The 24,765-nt window shown below is 39.5% G+C and overlaps 1 pseudogene; it reads right to left on the bottom strand.

Annotated features, from left to right (window-relative positions):
* Nucleotides 1–2,422: 2,422 nt before the first annotated feature.
* Nucleotides 2,423–5,727, bottom strand: LOC136034347 (NADH-ubiquinone oxidoreductase chain 5-like; annotated as a pseudogene).
* Between the last annotated feature and the right edge of the window lie 19,038 nt (nt 5,728–24,765).

Genomic DNA, 24,765 nt, shown 5'->3' with positions numbered 1-24,765 from the left:
ATATAGCAGAGATATAGGCATCAAGCACAAAATAAAAAGACTGTACCTGGAGGGTCCCCAATTGCACCCCTGGGGTTGGGGCTGATAGACTTGCCTGCCTTTCCCACTGGACTGGTTGGCAGGCTAAACCAGCTCTTCATACAATTCTGAATTTAATGGATAGATTAAAGATGCCACATATTCCACTTAAATAAACAATAAAAATTTCCAGTGTGTATCTTTAATTTGAATTTTCCCGAAATCCAAGCATTAAAGCATTTGTAGTTTCCTTAATTCAAGTATACATGATAAAAGAGATTCAGAGGGGAACTGCGAGTCTTAAAGTGACCGTTAGATGTCTAGTAGCAGTAAAAAAATAAGGAAATAAACCAATAAAATTATTAAAAAAAAGACAAGAATAGGGCAATAACTAGGATATTAGCACCAAATCTAGTCGGGTCTATAGGGAGAGATATCTCTCGATTCAATCCCAGTAAAACTCTCTTAACTAAAAATTGAGGTCGTGAGGGGATTAATCAAAATGATATCACTATAAATAGGAATGGAGCCAGTATTCTTAATCAGTTAGATAAAAAAGAGGAAGTCGGATCAAATACTGAAAATAGGTTTGTTATCATTTTCAATTCAAATAAAAAGTTTGATTAGAGAAACTCTTAGAATCAGAAACAAAATGTGATTGATAAAGAAAAAAACGATGGTTATAATAGCTCATAAAAGAGCTATAGAGACAAGGAAGATTATAACTCAAGGAAGCGGTATTATTTGAGGAATAAGAGACTGCCACTGGCTTCTTAAAGTTGACAACCTTATATTTATTAATAAACCAAGTCTCTATACCATAGGGGGTAATTACCACAAGAGAGCTTAAGAGGCTACTGCTTGACCTTCAGCCACCCTATGAAATTTGTAACTCAAGTCACTTTCGAAAGTCTCTTTCTCCAACAGCTTCAATCACAATAGGTATAAAACTATGTCCAGATCCACAAATTTTGGAACATTGACCATAAAATACTCCAGGCATATTCACCAGAAGTCTGAATTGGTTAAGTCAACCTTGGACTGCATCCATCTTAATACCTAAAGATGGTACGGCCCATGAAGGTGGAACATCATCTGAAGTAATTATTAGACGGATAGCTTGATTATAGGGGACTGGTATAAGATTGTGCACATCAAGTAAACGATACATACCAGTAGAAAGTTCATTTGAAGGGATCATGTATGAATCAAATTGAATATCATCAAAATCAGAGTATTCATAAGATCAGTATCATTGATGTCCTATTACTTTAATAGTCAGAGCAGGATTATGAATTTCATCAATTAAATAAAGAAGCCGAATAGAAGGAAGGGTGATAGCTACTAAAATAATAGCAGGAATAACGGTCCAAACTGTCTCAATTGCCTGACCATCAAGTAGATAACGATGGAGAAATTTCTTAGAAAATAACTATTGCCTCTTTCACTATTGCGGATAGAATCTATGGATCTACATTCTTTTAGCAACGTAAAATAATTTGTATTTTACGTCACACTAAGTGCTACTTCTCACCCAAACATCATTTTGGGTTTGAGGTTGCGGCTTGATACTGGCATTTTGTTGACGTTATATGATTGTTTCTTTATCTTTCTATCTACTGATGAGGGGAATAAATCTTTCTAGTATAAATATTATACTTGACTTCCAATCGAGGGATCCTGTTAGGGAAAGATAATTATTTTAATTTGAATTAGAATTTTTATGCTTGTTTCTATTATGCTAATACTGGGGTATTTGTAAATAAAGAAGTCTCTCTGGATCGCAAAAAAGCTCCCCATTTGAACAAGGATTCGATCCTTTAAATTCCTCTCGTGCCCCCTTTTCCGTCTGTTTTTTTGTTATTACTCTAATTTTTCTTATTTTGATGTAGAGATTACTCTACTCCTACCCATAGTAGTTTTGAATATGTCTTAGCCGACAACCTACCTGGTTATCTTCTTTTCTTTCATTCTTGTTGTGGGGGTATTTTAAGAGTGAAAGGAGGGTGCTCTCCGATGAATTAAATAATTGTCAACTTTATTAAAGATTGTTTTATTTAGGAGAATAGTTTCAGTAGAACATTGGGTTTGCATCCTAAAAGAGGAATATTCCTTCTCTCAGAGTGAAAATTGATATTATCATATCTAATTTTGACCTGAATTTAGGCCCCTTGGCCCCCGCTCTTTAGCAGAAGCTAATTAGTAGCGCTTCATTGTTAATGAAGAGGAAGGGATGACCCCTGTTAAGAGGCAGGAAGAAGGATGGGAGCTGCTAACTCTTCGACCGGGTAGTTAAATTTTACTCACTTCCTATTTATGAAGGATATTTAATACAATGCATTTTCAATGCATAGATGGACAAATGTCCTTTAAATATTTCCAGGAATTATCCACCCCAACATCTTCAGTGTTGTGCTCTTGTTAAGCTATATAAATATATAAATAGTGTAAATAATAAAGAAGTTAAGATGATTACCTTATATGGGGAGGAGGTTAAGAACGAAAATACAGATGAACCCCATGAGCTATTCTGATAGATTAGTGAGGGTCCCGCTTCTTCTACCCAGCCAAAATCGCCCTCGTGATAAAGGAGTTCACCCATAGCTAGGGCTATAAAGCTTGTCCGCCCTGTAATTAATGGTAAAAATAATATTCTACTTACATAATGTCTTAGACTCAAGCTGAATGATTTGATAGAGTAAGGTAATATCACCCCTATTCTGATAAGAGAGAGAAGGGGAATTTCCTCGGATGCATCTAAGATAATTCTTAGGTCCCCCAGAAAACATCAATAAAAGAAATATCCTCCTATAACGGTCCCCCAGTAAAGAACAAAGAGGGCAGTTAGATAATCCCCTTCTTCATCCCTATACTGACAGCTTAAATTATAATTATAGGAACATAAACATATTGTTGCGATTCGGGAAGAATAAGTTCTCGGTAAAAGACTTGAAGCTAATATATGTACACTAACGATTAATATGCCTAGGTCGTCTGAAGATTCGATAATTAAATCATTTGAGAAGAAACCCGATAAAAATGGAAATCCCATCAATCTCAGAGAACCTACTAAAAAAATGTAGCTGGTGTAAGGGAGTATCTTGGATACCCCTCCTAGTCGACGTATGTCTTGTACACCTAATGAATGGATTACGACCCCTGATCATATAAAAAGAAGGGCCTTAAAAAGAGCATGAGCAAGAAGACGGAAGTAACAAAATAGCGTAAGCCCTAAACCTAGAGAGAATATTATTACTCCCAGTTGGCTTAATGTAGATAATGCAATTACACGTTTTAAATCGTTTTCTCCAAATGCAGCCACCCCTGAGAAAAAGGAAGTTAAGGCTCCTATGATAACAAGTAAGCAGCAACCTCTCTCTTCAAACGAGGGAGACGAACAGATCATCAAATAGATCCCGGCTTTTACTAGTGTGGATGAATGAACTAAAGATGAGACAGGGGTAGGGGCTGCTATAGCTGCTGGTAACCATGCAGAGAAAGGTAATTGAGTTCTTTTGGTAAAAGAAGATAGGATAAAGAGGAGCATGATTGATAGCGAGAAATATATTAAAAACATGTAGTCCCAGCTCCTAGAGTAAAATATTAACCCCAGTGACCATAAAATTAATACATCCCCCACTCGGTTTCTTAGAATGGTAGTCATTCCTCTAGAAGAAGAAGTGTAATTTTTATAAAATATAAATAGTAAGTATGAGGTAATCCAAAATCCGTCTCAACCTAGCATTAGTCTTAATCCGTCTGAAGATATGATTAGCAGAACCATAGATGAGATAAATCCTAACTTTATATATATGAAACGATTTAGAAAAATTTCGTCGCTTATATAGTAAGAAGAATAAATTATCACTTGAGAAGAAATTAGAAGCACTAAGAAAATAAATGATAGTCCTAACCAATCTAAACACACTTGGTAATCCAAATGCAAGAAGGATATTTTTAATAAATAAATTTCATCCGATTTGAACAATGAGAATGAGCAACAAATACTCATTACCCCGATAATTAATAAAATATAGCCTGATACGAAATATAACAATACTGTTAGAAATAGTTCTCCTTTAGTTCCACAAACTGATGTTCTTTTGAAACTATAACAGTAAACGAGAATTAGAGTAAGCAGAGGGATAAAATGTGCTCTCCTGAGTGAATATTCCTTTAAGCTATACTCTAATCAGCTAAGGATGTATAATCTCTCCCCGTGGCTAGTTCTAGAGTATAAATAGATGCAGTAACATGATTAGAAAAAACATAAGATTGCGGATAGAGCTACTACTATCCAATCTCGACTGAATATACCGATAAAAAATTTATTTCGGAAAAGAAGTTGAGTGACGGGGGAAGTCCTATATTGAAAAAACTAAGACCGAGTCATCAAAAACATAACTATGGGAAAAGAGACATTGTTCTACGGGTAAGAAAGAATCTACGACTTCAGATACGCGCATAAAATAGATAGCTTAAATAAAATAATCCAGAAGAATATATCCTATGAAATACCATTATTAGACTTGATCTTATTTTAGTGTAAATACAAGATATAAGCATACCTAGAATAACGAATGATATGTGAGCTACGGAGGAGTAATTAATTAAAGATTTGACATCGGATTGACGCAAGCAGATATAGCAACTGAAGATTCCGCCTACTAGGCAGGCCCCTATCAATATTGTTTCTCTATAAATGTTTAGTCCTTGTTCCAAGTAAAGGCCGTAACCCCCTAGCTTCGAAAGGATGGCGGCTAACACTATAGAACCAGTAAATGGGGATTCTTAAAAAAGCCTTAGGTAATCAAGTGCGTGCAAAATAGACTGGGAGTTTCCCTACGAACGAAAGAATAGCTAACAAGAAAACTATCTTGTCTCTAAAATTTCCCCAAAATTGCAAATGGACGATGAATAAGCATTCGTATGAGCAATAATTATGAAAAGTAAAGGTAGAGAGGATAGTAGAGTGTAAAATAAGAAGTATTAAGATGCGGGTTGACGTTCTGGCTGATAACCTCAACCGAGAATTAAAATAATTGTGGGAATTAACGAACACTCAAAGAAAACATAAATTCGAATGAATGACTGCGTGGTGAAAGTTAATCATAAAAGGACAAACAAACTTACGAGAATAACTCTATAGCTTAATTGCCAGGCTTCAATCTAATAACGATTAAGAAGAAAATTTCCGAAGTTAAGTGAATAGAGTGCTCCCTCACGCTAAATGAAATTCTGATATTAACTTGTATATTAGTGTTAAATATACTAAACTTGAGGTGAAGAACCACTTATTCATTTAGAAACTGTACTTGATCCGATCCTAATGAACGGACTAAAGAGACCAATACTGATAATCCCAAGGCTCCTACGCAAACTGTGATTCTGAGAACGATGAATGCGTTAGTTATTCTCATATAGTTTGAATATATTAATAATCCGAACGATAGAAGAATGAGAAATTCTAATCTCAACAGAGTTACTAAAAGATGATTTTTTCTTGAAGAAAAGATTATTAATCCTAGAAAGAGTGATAAATAAATAATTATGATCGACTGAGTAATTAAAAATAATGTCAGTCTTGTAAGCCAAATTTAGAGAGATCTCTCGGTCTTCAAAAGAGTTATTTACATCTTTAACTTCCAAAGCTACAAGTTTTATTAAACTACCTTTTGACATGCTAGGATCATTTGTTGTTATTTCCATATTTATGCTTCTGATGAATCATCCTCTTGCTTTTACACTCTCGCTGTTCAATCAAACTCTATTGATTTTTATTATGTTTAAGAGTGTCTGCCTATGAATTTCATTAATTCTTTTTTTGATCTTTTTAGGGGGGATCCTAGTAATATTTATTTATGTATCGTCATTGAGAGCTAATGAAAAGTTTGCTGTTGATTTGAACTCATTCATGTGAGTCCTCCCTAACATTATCTTCTCTTTCCTAGTTTTGAATAAGAATTATATGTTTATCAGCTCTTTTTCGGGGTATCTCTATCCTGCAGATTTCATGGTCATCAATTTTAATCTTAAAATTGATGAATTTTTCTTTAAAAAAAAGTGTCAACATCTAAATTGGATATTGCATGGACATTATTAATCCAGTAAGTTTTTTGTGAAGAAAATCAAAATTTCGCAATAGGGATTATAGTGACGCATAAGTATGAATCAGTAGTGCTCTTTGACCAGTTTGACTGGTTTTTCCCAGTAAAGGATAATGGATAACAGAGAGTATGTGCATTGCCCGGTAATGAACTTTTTGCAAAACAACTGGGAAGAAGGTATTGAAGAAGCTACTATTATTCAACACGCAATAGACTTTTTTGAATGCGGTGTTATTGCTGATGCGAAAAGCGAATTTTGGGCGAAGGTTGCGCCAAATGATAATTGCCCCCGGCGCATCGGTGCGAAAGCTTCTGCGAACAATGTGAAAGATATTCTTGATTTTATTAAGAAACTGGACTCTGAGGAGGTATCAACTCCGATTTACGTGATCAAGTCTCCAACCGAGGTCCCGGTTTTGCCCGCAGTTGCGTATTCTAGGCTGTCAACAAAGGTGAATCGCGTGGAACAACTACTCAAGGTTGTTGCCACCAAGCTGGATGCTTATGAACTGAATTACCCGCAACTGCCGAAACCTGCAATTCCCGACTCGCATGCTACTATTGTTGTGTCCAACCTTCCATCTACCCTTTCGGACCCAATAAAACGAAAAGATCTGATAGATCAGATCGATGGACACGAATCAATCACTAGCATTCGCCCTGTTCGTGACAAACTGTTTATCAATATAGATAAGTCAGTTGCTGAAGATTTCCGCTTATCGGTGACTAGTGCGTTTACTGGCTCTTCTGCGAAAGTTCTAACCAAGAAGTTTTACGGACTCCTGAAGGGAATCCCGCCTGATTTTGAACTGTCCCACCTGATATCGTGCCCTGGTGTTTCTGGTGCCTCTAGGCTAGGGAAATCGCTTGTAGTAAAACTTGAATTCTCTGATGCAACATCAAGAGTCGAAGCATTTAGATATGGTCTCAAAGTTGGATACGAAATCCTAAGTGTTTATGAGTTCAAAGCGATTCCCCGGTGCTGTAACAATTGCCGATCCCCTGACCATCTCCAGTCGTCTTGTCCCAGTGTTACACCAAAATGTGCGCGATGTGCCGGTCCTCATGTTTCAGATAGAGACTCGCCTTGCAATTTGTCACCTAAGTGCGCAAACTGTGGAGGTGATCATGTTTCGTTTAGCCTCACTTGCCCTAAATTGAAAGCAATTGTCAGTCGCAAGTTACCGAAAACAAACTAATGTTTGAATCAGTATCACTCGTGTCCTTCAATATTAATGGGACAAAAAACAAGGACCTGACCATTGATGAACTGTACAGTAAGTTTGACATTGTATGCTTTCAGGAACATCTTTTGACCGCAACGAGTGTTAATTTCCTGCGCCGCAGTTCCGCCCACTTTGTTTTCACTACAAACGCTAAATCTACTTTTGGAAGGCCTTCAGGGGGTTTAGCATGTATTATAAAACAAAAGCTCAGCTTTCTTTCCCCGTCATGCTATTTCTCTGATGAACATTTATTGGCTATAAGACTTGGTAAAACCGTATTGATAAACACTTACCTGCCTCATGATGGGAAGAATGTGAAATCGCTTAATAAATTCTCCAAAGCATGCTCCAGTTTGAAAACTCTCCTTCAAAATATAAGCAAAAATGGGTACGAATTTATTATTATTGGAGATATGAACACTGATGTAAAACGTGATTCTGCTCGTACTGTGAACCTACTTGATTGTCTCCCTGATTACAGAATAATTGCGAAGGATCTACCCTTCTCGTATGTGCATAATTCCGGCAGCTTATCGGATATTGATCACGTGATTTGTTCCCCGTTCATTACATCTTCAACAGTGCATGTCCACGAAGATGAGCAAGATATTGATCACCTTCCTTTATCACTATGCTTTTCGATTAGAAAAGATAGTACTGACCAGGCTTGTGCTCCTGCCTCTAAATGGTTTGTGCGGAGTAATTGGAAAAATGTTAATATGCCATTATATTTTTCAACCCTGGCCATTCTCCTTGGTTCTTTACGTGTACCTTTTCATCTACTCCAGCTGAGTGTTAGTCCTACTAAAAGTAATTACGATCTGAATCATTATTACAACCAAATCGTGTGGTGTTTAAAACGCTCTGAGGAGGTTGCTGTCCCTCAAGAGCGAGTGAGGAAAAGTACAAGGAAACCAATCTGGTCGTGTGACCCTGAGCTGAAAAGTGTGAAAAATAAAGCCAAATTGTGGCTGCGTATATGGGTTGCTAACGGTCGACCATTAGCTGGGAATGTGTTTGAAATAAAACAAAAAACTAAGCGTGAATTTAAGAAATCTCTGCGATCGAGCCGTTACAAAGGGTTAGAATATCCTACCAATAAGAAAGAATGGGACAAAGTGATTAATTCAGCTAATTTAAATAACTCGGCAAATCCTAATTGCCCCATTACGCCTTCTGCATGGTCTGACCACTATTCAGTTATATTTTCCAAATTGAATTATGCAGTGCACGCGCTTTATTCGAAACTGCTTGATTCGGTTCTCCCGCCTTCCCTGACTCAGGCACAAGTTAATCCCGTTTCAGTTGGCGCTGTAATTGCATCTGTTAAGAAATTGAAATCAAGTTCTCTTGATATTGACGGTATCAGTGCTTGTCATCTAAAAATAAATTGCCCGTCTTTGTTTTTCCATTTACAGTTGTTTTTCCAAATGTGCCTTTGTTGTTCCCTCGTTCCTGACAGCTTTTTGTGTGGAACTATCACTTCTGTACTTAAACGAGATAAGACTCCTTTGGATTGTTCTTCTTACAGGCCTATCACGGTTGCTTGTAATTTTAGTAAAATCCTTGAACACATCCTACTTCCTTTCATAAGTATGAATGCTAATTTCGGGGAGAATCAGTTTGGTTTTCGGTCTGGCATTGGGTGCCAGCACGCTCACCGTGCTCTTGCTTTCCTTCTTAAAGATGCTTCGGCTAAAGGGTATGGTCTTCATATTTGTGCTCTTGATCTTTCTAAGGCTTTTGATAGTGTTGTACATTATCAGGCTCTTTACTCTCTTTATAGTCACGGTATTAACCTTTCAGTTATTTTTCTTCTAAAGTTTTGGTATAGTAATTCTTATCTTCGAATTAAAACTAATGGTGCCCTTTCATCTTCTAATGTTCTTGTTCGTCGGGGCGTACGGCAGGGTGGAGTGTTATCTCCTAGTATTTTCAAATTTTGTATCTCTGGTATTCTTGAGAATATTTCTTCTATGTGTTTTGTTGGTTTGAGTGATATTTCTTACCTTGCTTATTGCTGATGACATTCTTCTAATTAGCCGGTCTAAACTCAGTCTATCGCAGATGGTTCATAAAGTTTCTTCTTCTTTTACTAAAATCGGTCTTTCGCTTAATGTTGATAAATGTGAGTATCTTTCTTTCAATGTTCCCTCTTCTCCTAGGCCTCTAATTTTTCAAAATTTTTCTATCCCTCATGTAGATTCGATCCTGTGGTTGGGTATTACACTTACAAAAAATCTTAAAACTCTTCGGGAGCGTGCTGTCTGGGATGCTAGAGTGAAAATCCAGATTGGTTACTCTAAAATTGTAGCCAATCGAGGGAAATACAATCGTATTGCCCTTGGTAAGCTTTATTCTTCTTTTTCCGATCATTCTGTTCTTTACCTTTCTGGGCTTTACCCTATTTTTAAGAAAAAAGACATTAGCGATATTCGATCCTCTTATTTCCGTTTCTGTAAATTTCTTCTCTATCTTCCTCTGTGGTATAAGAATCGAAAGATAATCAAAAAGTTCCATCTTCCGAACATTACTGAGAAGCTGACTGATCTACACAAAAAGCTCTCAGAAACGGCGTATCGGCGTTTGTCGCCTCACCACGGTCTGATCCGTTTGTATGATTAATGTCTATTGTTGACTCTCGTTTTTTTGTTATTTGTTTTTTTATTTGTTATTTGTTTTCCGTTGTTCTTCAAGTTTTTACTCCACTATTTATCTTTTTGATGTAAGTGGGTTAGAAATAAATATTATATTATTATATTATTATAGTGGTGTACTTATTTTTAGCACTCCTCCTAGCTATTGATTTTTTGAACAGAAATAAGAAGCCTTTGCGGTCAATAATTTAGTGATTCCATGATTTAGAAAATAAAATTTTATCTCTACGAAAGACACAACCTACCTTTAAGATTATTAATTCTGCCTTAGTGGATTTACCTGTACCGGCTAACATTTCTATTTAATGAAACTTTGGCTCCCTCCGATGTCTATGTCTGGTTATCCAGATTATTACTGGGCTCTTTTTAGCAATACACTATACAGCAAGAGTAGAATTGGCTTTTTCTAGAGTGGCCCATATTTGCCGAGATGTCAACTACGGTTGAATGCTCCGCACTATCCACGCCAATGGTGCCTCTTTTTTCTTTATTTGTATTTATTTTCACATTGGCGGTTGAATGTACTATTGTTCTTTTCATTATTTTGAGACATGAATAACTGGAATTGCCCTATTATTTCTTGTAATAGCCGCTGCTTTTTTGGGGCCTGTTCTCCCGTGAGATCAAGTATCATTTTGAGGGCCTACTGTCATTACGAACTTGGTATCTGCCGTACCTTATATTGGTAATGATGTAGTACAATGATTGTGAGGTGGATCTGCTGTTGATAATCCCACTCTGACGCAATTTTTCACTTTCCATTTTTTAATCCCCTTTCTAGTGGCCGGTTTAACAATGATCCACCTTTAATTTCTTCATCAAAGAGGTTCTAATAATCCTCTTGGAATTAACCTCAACTTAGTCAAATTACCATTTAACCCTTATTTTACTATTAAGAATACCATCGGATTTATAGTCCTTGTCTTCTTTCTTGTAATTCTCTCCCTAGCTAGACCTTATCTTCTAGGAGATCCGGACAATTTCAATCCTGCTAATCCATTGGCTACCCCATCCCATATCCAGCCAGAATGGTATTTTCTGTTTCCATTTGCTATCTTACGATCTGTTCCTAATAAGTTAGGAGGGGTGATCGCTCTTGTTTCTTCTATCCTTATTCTTGTATCCCTCCCCTTCAAATTTGAGCCCAAGTTTCGAGGTGTTGAGTTCAATTCTGTTGCTCAACCCTTGTTTTGGTCCTGAGTCTCAATGTTTCTACTTCTTACATGAATTTGAGCGCGACCCGTAGAAGACCCCTATATTTTTCTAGGGCAAATTCTCACATGTGCGTATTTCTCATATTTTCTGCTTATCCCAGTTATTATTAATATAAACGACAAAATTGTCTAATAAGACTCCTTGGCCGATTAAAGCATCTGTTTTGAAAGTAGAATAAGGTTGATTATGCAACCAGGGGTCTTTACTTTTAACCCCCTTAAGAGACGCTTCCATAGAAGCAAAGAAATATTAAAGACACCGGCAGGAGACTTTTCCAGCATAAATATATTAGGTTATCATAACGATAACGAGGGTAAGACCCACGTCTCCAAAGATAAAAGTACACCACCAGACAGAATATAAGAAAGCTTATACCTCCAAATACTACACTGATTAATAGAGATATGAAAAGAATGCTGGCATACTCGGATAGTATGATTAAAGCGAAACCGACTCCTATATATTCTGTATTGAAACCTGACACTAACTCAGATTCCCCCTCAGCTAGATTAAACGGAGTACGATTAGTCTCTGCTAGAATTTTGATGAACAAGCACAGTCCTAGAGGAAGACATAGGTATAGGGGCCAACCTAAGTAAGAGGATATAACTAGATAAAAGAATGCTGGCATACTCGGATAGTATGATTAAAGCGAAACCGACTCCTATATATTCTGTATTGAAACCTGACACTAACTCAGATTCCCCCTCAGCTAGATCGAACGGAGTACGATTAGTCTCTGCTAGAATTGTGATGAACAAGCACAGTCCTAGAGGAAGATATAGGTATAGGGGCTAACCTAAGTAAGAGGATATAACTAGATATCCTTCTAAGTCGAGCTTTTTCGTATGTGTCATCTTCATCGACGGTCATGTCAAGAACAGCTGTGACCTGAAGTTTTAGCCAAAACTGACGTCTGTTACATGGCATCATGGGGCATAGCTTTTTCATAATAGTTTCCTTTTTTTCTTTAGAAAATCCCCTTGGTGTCGAGTCAGGGTCTGGAATTTTTGTATGGTTGAATGACTTTTTCAGAAAGTCTGAAAGCAGCACCCCATCACTGTCAAAGCTCTTGCGGTAAAACATATTTCTTGATCCTTTCTGATATTCAGCTTCAGCAATAGCAGTCAGGTGAGGCAACTTCATCTTTTTTGTGCAGGCGCTCTTCTTTGAAGTGCAATTCCTGAAAGAATTGTCCATAGTGATGGTATTAATTCCTTTCCTGGATCCGTTAACACAAGTTTAAAAATCGCCAAAGTCATGTATCTTGCCCATTTTTTTCATTTTCACCTCGATGTTCCCTTGAATTTCGTCTGTTGCTTTATGGGTATGTCCCTTTGTGAGGTATCTCAGAATAATGCGCTCTGGCCCAAAAACTTGGTTCACTATTTGTACAAGGGCTGTGTATAAAACCCAGTTCTTGTTTGGGCCTGAACAATTCTCCACCAAGAATATGAATGATTTAACGTCTCTTTCACTTCTTGCAGTGATCACTGAGAAGAGTCCACAATGTTCTCCGCTCCTCTGCCTCGCAACACTTCATGCCAAAGCACACAGAATGAGTTTCCTGACCAAACCGATTCAGAATCTTTCGGGTTTACCTTTGCAAATTTCTCATTAAATACTATCAAACGATTCAAGAAAATATTGTCTTAATTCCCGGGCAACTCGGGAAGCAAGATCACCTTTTGAAGGTCAACTTCATACACTCTTTTATCAGGACTCCCGTTTTCACTTGCATCTTTCTGATGCTTGTGATTAGCTTTTCTAACCATGTCTATGTGCAGCAACCATTCGTCTCTCCATGAGCTGTTTAGCTCCTGACCAGGTTCTTCATCATTTACGTCATCATCATTATTTCTCTCTGAATATCTCTCACATGTGGGGCAGGCATCAGACACCGGCATTCTCAAGGATATGTTCATGGTTTTAAAAATTCGCCTGCACATTTTGACTGAGATAGTAACACCTGGATTCTTTTTCACGAAATCATCAAACATAAAGTGAATTGTCAGTGAAGAAGGCAAGTACTTCAAATTCGGAGCATTTTTTCTCTGTTGGTGGGGGGCACAGGGCTTAAAACTGTTGATATGTGAAGTGATTTTTTCTCTGATTTACACCGAGATCTTGTGGTGAGGCGCCCCCTTTCCATGATTTTCACAAACATTCTTACCAACAATGTCACTTTTTATCTTTTTGCACAATTCAGTGATAAGTCCATCAGTTTTCAAGCCAAGGGTGTTCGTAAAATTTTTTTGCGCACTGGGATTTTTTGGGAGACGTTGCACTACCCTTGGAAGAAAATACCTTTTTGATTCATTTTTATCGAATTTCTGTTTGATGAATTTAACTGTTCGGCGGTTGACGGGGGCCAACCTTACACAACTTGCAAGCCATTTTACTCTCGACTCATACTGCTCTTCTCAAAACCTATTCCATGTGGTAAAATGATTTTCTCTGGTAAGGTCTTTACAGTGCTTCCTACAAAACCGTCCACAGGGGGTTGTATCAATAAGCAGATGTTTCTGCCTGTCTCGCATCACTTTTTCTTCTCCACTTTGGGCTCTTCTTGGTCCAGGATGGGACGCAAGGCTAGGGACCACCGGTGTGACAGCTGCTGCTTCACTGTTGTCACTAACATTAGAAAGACTTCCTAGCGTGTTGTGCTCTGTAGCTTCAGTTACGGGCATTTCAGCAAGTGTGGTTGGCAAGTCAGCTGGTTCCAAATCTTGGTTTGTTATTACCATAGCTAAAGTTATCTCGTTAAATCCTTCCACATCTATCTCGTCCAGAACAAGAGGCTGCATCAAATGTAAGTTGTTTCTGCTATCACCAACAGAAGTTTCAAACTGTACTCGAGAGAATTCCTTTTCGTGAACTTCCAGTGCATCTTTTACTTCTTCCATCGGATTTGATAAAGCTGTACACTCAGCTTGAAGTTCTTGGTCCTTTTTTCTTTCTATAAAATAAAAATTAGTTTTAATAGATGAAAAATTATCTAGCTCTACTTTTTTTAAAATCCTCTTTTAACTTTGCTTTCTTGGTATTTATTGGATTTACACCCGTCATCGTAGAGGTTGAACAACACGCAAGAAAAGAGTATCTTGAAGATACCAATTCCTATAAAGTGAGTTTAGGTCAGATTCAAGCACTAATTCTGCTGAAATCTGTTAGTACAGACAAAGGAAATTAGAAAAATATGGAAGGGGGTAATATTGCGGAAGTTACTGAAACTCCTAAGAAGGAGTTATTCATGGTAGTTGGACATGTCCCATTACATACCACAAGTGGTATATAGTGGGACATGTCCTATTACCATGGGTGGTCATTCAAAAAAATTATAACAAAAAAACGCTTTAAGATTCCACTCTGAGATTTTCACCAGTTTTTAAGAACAATGAGAGCTTTGTATGGATAAAAGCACATAACATTCTGTTTGGACAAACTGACTCAGGTGAGGGTAACAAGATTACATTTGCTCTTGTTTTACTGGTTATAAAAAGAACTATTTATAAATTCTTTAATCAGAAAGACCTTTCAAATAGCTTTTATTTGGTGTTTTAATTTTGTTTCAAGGTGCAATAGGAGCTGAGATAAAGCAGTTTAACCGTCGGCCGGTCGGTGTAAATCAGTCAGTTTGTGTCAATGTTCAATGACCCATATCTGGGACGCAAATCAAGCAAAAAACCTAAAATTTTGGTTTCGGGAGTTTTTCATTCAGGTCTGTCACTGTATCAAATTTTATTAAAATCGAAGACGATGATGCAGGGTAACTGTGTTGAACTGACACGGAATACCCATACTCTCATACTTTTTGTATCTTAAAGATCGCATTGCCTATAAAGTAAGTTTAGATATGATTCAAGCACTAATGCTGCTGAAATTAGTTACTACAAAAAAAAAACATGGAAGATATTAATATGGAAGGTTGTAATATAGCAGAAGTTGCTGAAACTCCTACTTTCATAGATTTGTCTGTTTTTTTAGAAACAGCACAATTAAAACTGATTTGGCAGCCAATCTTAAGCCTACTGGTTTACTTCTATTTGTATGTCTACTGTTTGCAAAAACAATCCAGTATACCCAGCAGGTGCCAAAGCTGTAACTACGGACTAATATGATTTTAGCAATGACCTTAAAAAAAGTCTCACCTTTTATCTTCCAGGTCATCCTGCTCTTTTGCTCTCTTTCTAGCAAGAGCTACCATTAATTTTCCTCTCTCCAGCATTCAGATCAAGGGCAAATAGGTCAGATAACTGTAATAACTAGATGACTGAGAAATTAGCAAAAACCTGCATGTATTGTAGACATACTAGGTAAAGCCCAAAAATAAAGCTGAGACCTTGTGTAGATACTAGGTGAGATCTATGAAACTAAGCCATGGATAAATATTCTGAGCCCACCAATCGATTTCTCGCTGTCTGATTAGGTGGGTTCCACTCCTGACTCAAATTCAATTTTTTTTTGTAGATACTAGGTTTTATCGGAGGACAGCCGGTCTGTCTATCTGTGTGTCTGGTTTTTCTGTCTGTCTATCTGTCTTTTCTGGCTATATGTCTGATGGGTCTCTGTCATGTCTGTTTTTGTGTATGGTTTGTCTGGTTTGTCTTTCTGTCAAGTCTGTTTTTCTGTCTGGGCTGTATGTCTATCTTGGCTGTCAGTCTGTCTAATCTTTCTGTCTGTTTGGTCGTTCTCTCTGTCTTGTATTTCTGTTTGCCTGTCTGGTCTGTCTGATCTGTCCGGTCTCTTTGGTCTTTCTGTCTTATGTGTCTGTCTGTTCGTTAGTCCTGTCTGTCTGGTAAGTCTTTCTGGCTGTCTGTCTGTCTCTCTTTCTGTCTGGTCTGTCTGTCTGTGTGGTCTGTTTTTATGTCTTGTCCGTTTTTTGTCAGGTTTGTCTGATCTTTCACTTAGTCTGGTCTTTCTGGTCTGTCTGTCTGGTTTGTCTGTCTTTGTGTTGGTCTGTCTGTCGGATCTGTATGGTGTATCTGTCTGTATGGTCAATCTGTCTCTCTGGTCCGTGTTTCTGTCTTATAACCAGACAGATCAGAGACGAGACAGAAACACAAACCAGACAGACCATACAGACCAAAGAAGTAAAATGAAAGACAAGACAGACAGAAAGACCAGACAGTCAGAAAGATCTGACAGACAGACAGACATACAGCCAATACAGACAAACAGACCAGAAAAAGAGAGAGAGAGACCAGACAGACCAGATTGACGAACGGACCAGACAGACTGACCAGACACACAGACAGAAAAGACAGACAAAAAGACCTAACAGACCAGACAGACAGACAGACAGACAAGACACAGAGACAGACCATACTGACAAATAGACAAAACAGACGAAAACACTACACAGACAGATGTACCATACAAACAAACAGACAAGACAGACAGACAAATCAGACAGACAGCCAGAAAAGACACACAGACGAGACAGACCGAAAGACCAGACAGAAAAAAAGACAAGACAAACTGACAGACTAGACAGACAGGCAGACCAGACAGATTGATAGATAGACCAGAAAGACAGAAAAACAAAACAGAGAGACAGACAGACAGAAGGACAAGACAGACAGACACAAAAGAGAGACAGACACAGACACACAGGAAAAACAGACAGGCAGTCTGTCTGTGTGTCTTGTCCATCCTTCTGTCTGGATTGTTTGATCTGTCCTTTTATCTAGTCTTTTTTGTCTGTCTCTCTGTCTGGCCTGTTTGGTCAATCTGTTTGTCTATCTGTCTCCCTGGTCTATCTGTCTGTCTTGTCTGTCTGTCTGGTGTATCTGGCATGCCTTTCTGTCTGGTCTGTTTTTTGTCTGTCTGTCTTGTCTGTGTCTCTTTCTGGTGTGTCTGGCATTTCTTTTTATCGGATCAGACAGACCAGACGGATTAGATAGACAGACAGAAAGACAGACTAGAGAGACAGGCAGAAAAGACAGACAAACAGACAAACCAGATGGATCAGATTGACATACAGATCAGATAGATCAGACAGACAGACAGACAAGAAAGACCAGAAAGAACAGACAGAGAGACAGAAATGGAGGATAGACAAGTCAGACAGACAGATCAGATAGACAGACAGATCAGGTAGACAGACAGACAGACAGACAAGACAGGCAGACAGAAAAACAGACCCGATAGAAAGAAATGCCCGACACACCAGAAAGACACACAGACAAGACAGACACACAAAAAACAGACCAGACAGAAAGGCATGCCAGATACACCATACAGAAAAGACAGACAGACAGACAAGACAGATTGATTGACCAGAGAGACAGATAGACCATGCAGACTGATAGACAAACAGATTTACCAAACAGACCAGACAGAGAGACAGACCAAAAAGACCAGATAAAAGGACAGATCAAACAAACCAGACAGAAGGACGGAAAAGACACACAGACAGACTGTCTGTCTGCTTTTCCTGTGTGTGTGTCTGTCTCTCTCTTGTGTCTTTCTGCCTTTTCCTTCTGTCTTTCTGTCTCTCTGTATTGTTTTTCTGGTCTGTCTGTCTTGTCTGCCTGTCTGTCTTTGTCTGTCAGTTTGTCTTGTCTTTCTTTCTGTCTGGTCTTTCGGTCTGTCTCGTCTGTCGGTCTTTTCTGTCTGGCTGTCTGATCTGTCTGTCTGTCTTGTCTGTTTTTATTCATGGTCCGTCTTTCTGTTTAGTGTTTTCGTCTGTTTTGTCTATTTGTCAGTATGGTCTGTCTGTGTGTCTTGTCTGTCTGTCTGGTCTGTTAGGTCCTTTTTGTCTTTCTTGTCTGTCTGTGTGTCTGGTCAGTCTGTCTGGTCTGTTCGTCAATCTGGTCTGTCTGGTCTCTCTCTCTCTCTCTCTCTTTGTTTGGTCTGTTTGTCTGTCTTGGCTGTATATCTGTCTGTTCTGTCTGTCTGTCAGATCTTTCTGACTGTCTGGTCTTTCTGTCTGTCTTGTCTTTCATTTTACCTCTCTGGTCTGTCTGGAAACCAGAGAAAGACTAAGTGAAAGATCAGACAAACCTGACAGAAAAAGAGACAAGACATAAAAACAGACCACAAACAGACAGACCAGACAGAAAGAGAGACAGACAGACAGACAGACAGACAGAAAGACTTACCAGACAGACAGGACTAACGGACAGACAGACACATAAGACAGAAAGACCAAAGAGACCAGACGGATCAGACAGACCAGACAGGCAAACAGAAATACAAGACAGACAGAAAGACCAAACAGACAGAAAGATTAGAAAGACAGACAGCCAAGATAGACATACACCTTAGACAGAAAAACAGACTTGATAGACAGACAGACCAGACAAACCATACACAAAAACAGACAGGAGAGAGACCCATCAGACATACGGCCAGAAAAGAAAGATAGACAGACTAGACAGACAGAAAAACCAGACACACAGATAGATAGACGGGCTGTTTCAAAATAATGAAAAGAACCATAGTACATTCCCCCGCCAATGTGAAAATAAATGCAAATAAAGAAAAAAGAGGCACCATTGACGTGGATAGTGCGGAGCAGTCAACCTTAGTTGACAACTCGGCAAATATTGGCCACTCTAGAAAAAGCCAAGTCTACTCTTGCTGTATAATGTTTTGCTAAAAAGAGCCCAGTAATAATCTGGATAACCAGACATAGACCAAGGAGGGAGCCAAAGTTTCATTAAATAGAAATATTAGCCGGTACCGGTAATTCCACTAAGGTGATATCTATGAAACTAAGCCTTGGATAAATATTCCTAGCTCACCAATGGATTTCTCGTGGTCTGATTAGGTGGGTTCCACTCCTGACTCAAATTCAATTTTTTGTGTAGATACTAGGTTTTGTTGGAGGACAGCCGGTCTGTCTATCTGTGTGTCTGGTTTTTCTGTCTGTCTAGTCTGTCTATTTGTCTTTTCTAGCTGTATGTATGATGAGTCTCTGTCCTGTCTGTTTTTGTGTATGGTTTGTCTGGTCTGTCGGTCTGTCAAGTCTGTTTGTCTGTCTGGGTTGTATGTCTATCTTGGCTGTCTGTCTGTCTAATTTTTCTGTCTGTCTGGTCTTTCTGTCCGTCTTGTATTTCTGTTTGCCTGTCTGGTCTGTCTGATCTTTCTGGTCTCTTTGGTCTTTCTGTCTTATGTGTCTGTCTGTCTGTTAGTCCTGTCTGTCTGGTAAGTCCTTCTTTCTGTCTGTCTGTCTGTCTGTCTCTCTTTCTGTCTGGTCTGTCTGTCTGTGTGGTCTTTTTTTATGTCTTGTCCGTTTGTCTGTCTGGTTTGTCTGATCTTTCACTTAATCTGGTTTTTCTGGTCTATCTGTCTGTCTGGTTTGTCTGTCTTTTTGTCGGTTTGTCTGGTTTGTCTGTCTGTCTGATCTGTTTGGTCTATCTGTCTGTCTATCTGTCTGTATGGTCAATCTGTTTCTCTGGTCCATGTTTCTGTCTTAATACCAGACAGATCAGAGACCAGACAGAAACACAGACCAGACAGACGTCTGGTCTGTGTCTTTATATTTCTGTCTGTTTTGTTTTTCTGTTTTCCTTTTGTCTGGTCTGTCTATTTGTCTGTATGCTCTGTATGTCTGTCTGTCTCTCCTGTTTGTCTGTCTGGTCTAACCATTGGTTTGGTCAATCCGTCTGTCTGGTAATCTTTCTGTCTTTCCGTCTGGTCTGTCTGTCTGTCTGTCGGTTTGTCTATCTTTCTTTTCTGTCTGTCTGTCTATCTGTCTGTGTCATCTGTACGTCTGTTTGTCCGTCTTTCTCTTCTGCCTGGTTTGCTTTTCTGATTCGTTTTTCTGTAAGGTCAGTCTGCCTCTCTATTCCCTCCGTCGTTCGTCGTGTCTTGTCTGACTGTCTGTCTGGATATTTGGTCTGTCTATTTGTCTATCTGTCTGTCTTGTGTAATTTTTATTCCCGTCTGTCTTTCTATATGGTCTGTCTGTCTGTCTTTCTAGTTTGTATGTTTGTTTGGCCTGACTTTCTGTCTGGCCTGTCTTTCTGTTTGGTCTATCTGGTCTGTCTCTCTCTCTATATTGGTGGTCTGTCTGTCTGTCAGGTCTGTTTGTCTGTCTTGTCTGTCTCAATGTCTGGTCGGTCCTTATATCTTGTCAATCTGGTCCTTCTATCTGTCCAGTCTGTCTGTCTGGTTTGTCTGTATGTTTTGTCTGTCTGTCTGTCTGTCTGGTTTGTCTGTCTCTCTTGTCTTTTCGTCTGACTTGTCTGTCTATGTGTCTTGTCTGTCTGTCAAGTCTGTATGTCTGTCTTGTCTATCTGGTCTGTCTGTCTGTCTCTCGGGTCTGTCAGCCTTTCTGTTAGGTTTGTTTTTATGTCTGTCTTGTCTGTCTGTCTGTCTGGTCGATCTGTTTGTCTTTTCTTTCTGTTTATCTGGTCTGTCTATCTGTCTGTCTGGTCTGCCTGTCTGTCTGGTCTGTCTGTTTGTCTTGTCTCTCTGGTCTTTCTGGTTGTCTGGTCAGTCTGGTCTGTCTGTCTGTGTGTATTTTTTTTCTGTCGCTGTAGTCTGTCTATCTGTGTGTTTTAGGCTGTCTGTATGATCTCTTTTTCTGTTTTGTCTTTCTGTCTGCTTGTCGGGTCTGTCTGGTCAGTCTGGTCTGTGTGTTTGTCTGCTCTATTTGATCTGTCTGTCTTTCTGATCTGTCTTGTCACTCTGGTCAGACAGAAAGACCGATAGACAGAGAGACAGAGCACACTGACAGACAGACAGACCAGAGAGACAGACAAACAGACAGACAGACAGACAATCAAACCAGACGGACAAACAGACTAAACCGACAGACAGAAGAGACAAAACGACAGAGACAGCAGACAAACCAAAAGATAGACAGAACAGAGAGACAGAGAAACAGACATAGAGGCTGACGAATCAGATAGAAAGACACACAAGATAGACAGATTGACCTGACCGATGGACAGATTAGACAGACAGACACACAAGGCAGACAAACAAACCAGACAGACAGACAGACCAGACAAACCAAACAAATAGACAAAAGAAAAAGACAGAGAGACAGATAAACAGAGCAGACAGACTTAAAGACCAGGCAGACCACACAGAGAGACAGAGAGACATATAGATCAGACAGAAAGACAGACAAGACAGAAAGGCAGAACAGAAGGACCCACAGACAAGACAGAAATACAAACATGACAACCAGAGAGACAGAATAACCAGACCAACGGACAGACTAATGGGATAGACTGACAGAAGGGAAAGACAGACGGATAGACAGACAAAACAGACTAACAAACATACAGACGGAAAAACACAGAGAGACAGAAAGATAGACTAGAGAGAAAGGCAGAAAAGACAGAGAGATGGACCATACCAAGAGACAGACCTGACAGATAGATCAAACAGAGAGACCAGACCGATCAGATAGACAGACAGATCAGACAGACAAGACAGACAGACAGACAAGACAAGTATGCTAGTCATATTTTTTTTGTTAGTGGTTTCTGATTCCACACACAATCACACTAATCCACTGATTGCAGCTACGCTGGTGCACGGATGCTTAAGGCCGTGAATGGTTAGACCGTTGCTCAATTGGTTGCTGATTGACTGATATTCAATTGACTGAGATTCACTTCAGCCCGTGTCAACTGCTGCCATTCAACAAGCTCAATTTTTCTTTTCGACAGTGAGCCCTACATAAAAGGTTTGGGAATTATTGGAAGAGGTTCCGGTTGCAAATTTATAATTTTAACTAATTGAACTCACTTTGGACAATTTTGGAAAATGGGTACGAAATTAAGCGGACTGAATGGCAAGTGACCTGCAATTAGTATTGTTGCCAATTTCATCTGTTTGGTCACCTTGATCTGTCTGGTCTGTTTGTATTGTCTGTCTCACTTTCTGATCTTTCTGTCTATCTGTCTGTCTGTCTGGTCCGTCTGTGTTTCTGTCTTGTCTGTCTGTCTGTTTGGTTTGTCTGGCCTATCTGTCCGTCTTTCTTTGTGTCTGTATGTCTCTGTGGCCTGTCTGGTCTGTCTGATTGTCTCTCTGGTATGTCTAGTCTGTATTTCTCTCTGCCTGGTCCAACTTTCCTTCTGGTTTGTTTGTCTGTATTGTCTGTCTGTCTGTTTGGTTTGTCTGGCTGGTCAATCTCTCTGGTCCATCTTTCTGTCTGGTCTGTCTGTTTGTATGGTCTGTCTGTCTGTTTGTGGGTCTAATCTGTTTTTCTCTCTGTCTGTCTGGTCAGTCTATCTGTCTTGTCTTTCTGTTGGTCTGCCCTATAAAACTTTCTACTCTTTGTCTGTCTGACCAGACAGACAGACCAGAAAGACAGAGAAAGGGACAGACAGAGCAGACAGACAGACAAGAAAGACAGACAAACAGACAGACAGACAGACAGAAAGATTGACCAGAGAGACAGGCAGAAAAGACAGACGGACAGACCAGACAAAAAGACGAGTTTGACAGATTGATCAAACGGACAGACCGGACGGATTAGATAGACAGGCAGATCAGATGGGCCGGACAGACACACAGAAAAGACAGACTAGACAAAACAGAACAAGACAGAAATACAAGACAGACAAGACATACAGACAGATTGGACAGACATATGGATCAGACAGACAGACAGACAAGAAAGAGAAACAGACCAGACAGACAGAGGGAAAGAGAGATCAGACAGGAAGGCATGCCAGACACACCAGACAGACCAGACAGACAGACAGACAAGACACACACATAGACCAGAGAGATAGATAGACCATACAGACAGATAGAGAGATAGATAGACCAAAAAGACCAGACATATAGACAGACTAGACTTACAGACACAAAAACAGACAGACCAGACAGATGGACAGACCAGGACGACCGGACAAAAAGACAGATCAGACAAACCAGACAGACAAACGGACAAGACAAAGAGACAGACTAAACATGCAGAGAGACAGACAGACCAGACTCACAGAGGGACTGTTTGTCTGTCTATCTCTCTAGTGTGTCTGTCTGTCTTATCCGTCCGTCTGTCTCTCTTGTCAGTCTGTCTGTCTCTTTGAATTGTCTTTCTGTTTATCTGGTTTGTCTATCTGTCTTTCTGGTCTGTGTAGACCTTGTGTAGATACTAGGTGAGATCTATGAAACTAAGCCATGGATAAATATTCTGAGCTCACCAATGGATTTCTCGTGGTCTGATTAGGTGGGTTCCACTCCTGACTCAAATTCAATTTTTTGTGTAGATACTAGGTTTTATCGGAGGACAGCCGGTCTGTCTATCTGTGTGTCTGGTTTTTCTGTCTGTCTAGTCTGTCTATCTGTCTTTTCTGGCTATATGTCTGATGGGTCTCAGTCCTGTCTGTTTTTGTGTATGGTTTGTCTGGTCTGTCTTTCTGTCAAGTCTGTTTTTCTGTCTGGGTTGTATGTCTATCTTGGCTGTCAGTCTGTCTAATCTTTCTGTCTGTTTGGTCGTTCTCTCTGTCTTGTATTTCTGTTTGCCTGTCTGGTCTGTCTGATCTGTCCGGTCTCTTTGGTCTTTCTGTCTTATGTGTCTGTCTGTTCGTTAGTCCTGTCTGTCTGGTAAGTCTTTCTGGCTGTCTGTCTGTCTCTCTTTCTGTCTGGTCTGTCTGTCTGTGTGGTCTGTTTTTATGTCTTGTCCGTTTTTTTGTCAGGTTTGTCTGATCTTTCACTTAGTCTGGTCTTTCTGGTCTGTCTGTCTGGTTTGTCTGTCTTTGTGTCGGTCTGTCTGTCGGATCTGTATGGTGTATCTGTCTGTATGGTCAATCTGTCTCTCTGGTCCGTGTTTCTGTCTTATAACCAGACAGATCAGAGACGAGACAGAAACACAAACCAGACAGACCATACAGACCAAAGAAGTAAAATGAAAGACAAGACAGACAGAAAGACCAGACAGTCAGAAAGATCTGACAGACAGACAGAACAGACAGACATACAGCCAAGACAGACAAACAGACCAGAAAAAGAGAGAGAGAGACCAGACAGACCAGATTGACGAACGGACCAGACAGACTGACCAGACACACAGACAGAAAAGACAGACAAAAAGACCTAACAGTCCAGACAGACAGACAGACAGACAAGACACAGAGACAGACCATACTGACAAATAGACAAAACAGACGAAAACACTACACAGACAGATGGACCATACAAACAAACAGACAAGACAGACAGACAAATCAGACAGACAGCCAGAAAAGACACACAGACGAGACAGACCGAAAGACCAGACAGAAAAAAAGACAAGACAAACTGACAGACTAGACAGACAGGCAGACCAGACAGATTGATAGATAGACCAGAAAGACCAAAAAACAAAACAGAAAGACAGACAGACAGAAGGACAAGACAGACAGACACAAAAGAGAGACAGACACAGACACACAGGAAAAACAGACAGGCAGTCTGTCTGTGTGTCTTGTCCATCCTTCTGTCTGGATTGTTTGATTTATCCTTTTATCTAGTCTTTTTTGTCTGTCTCTCTGTCTGGCCTGTTTGGTCAATCTGTTTGTCTATCTGTCTCCCTGGTCTATCTGTCTGTCTTGTCTGTCTGTCTGTCTCTTCTGTCTGGTGTAT

This window comes from Artemia franciscana, chromosome 13 (genome assembly GCF_032884065.1).
Source record: "Artemia franciscana chromosome 13, ASM3288406v1, whole genome shotgun sequence".
Classification (NCBI taxonomy): Eukaryota; Metazoa; Arthropoda; class Branchiopoda; order Anostraca; family Artemiidae; genus Artemia; species Artemia franciscana.
Note: the sequence above shows the minus strand (reverse complement) of the source record. Positions and strands in the feature narration are given on the sequence as shown.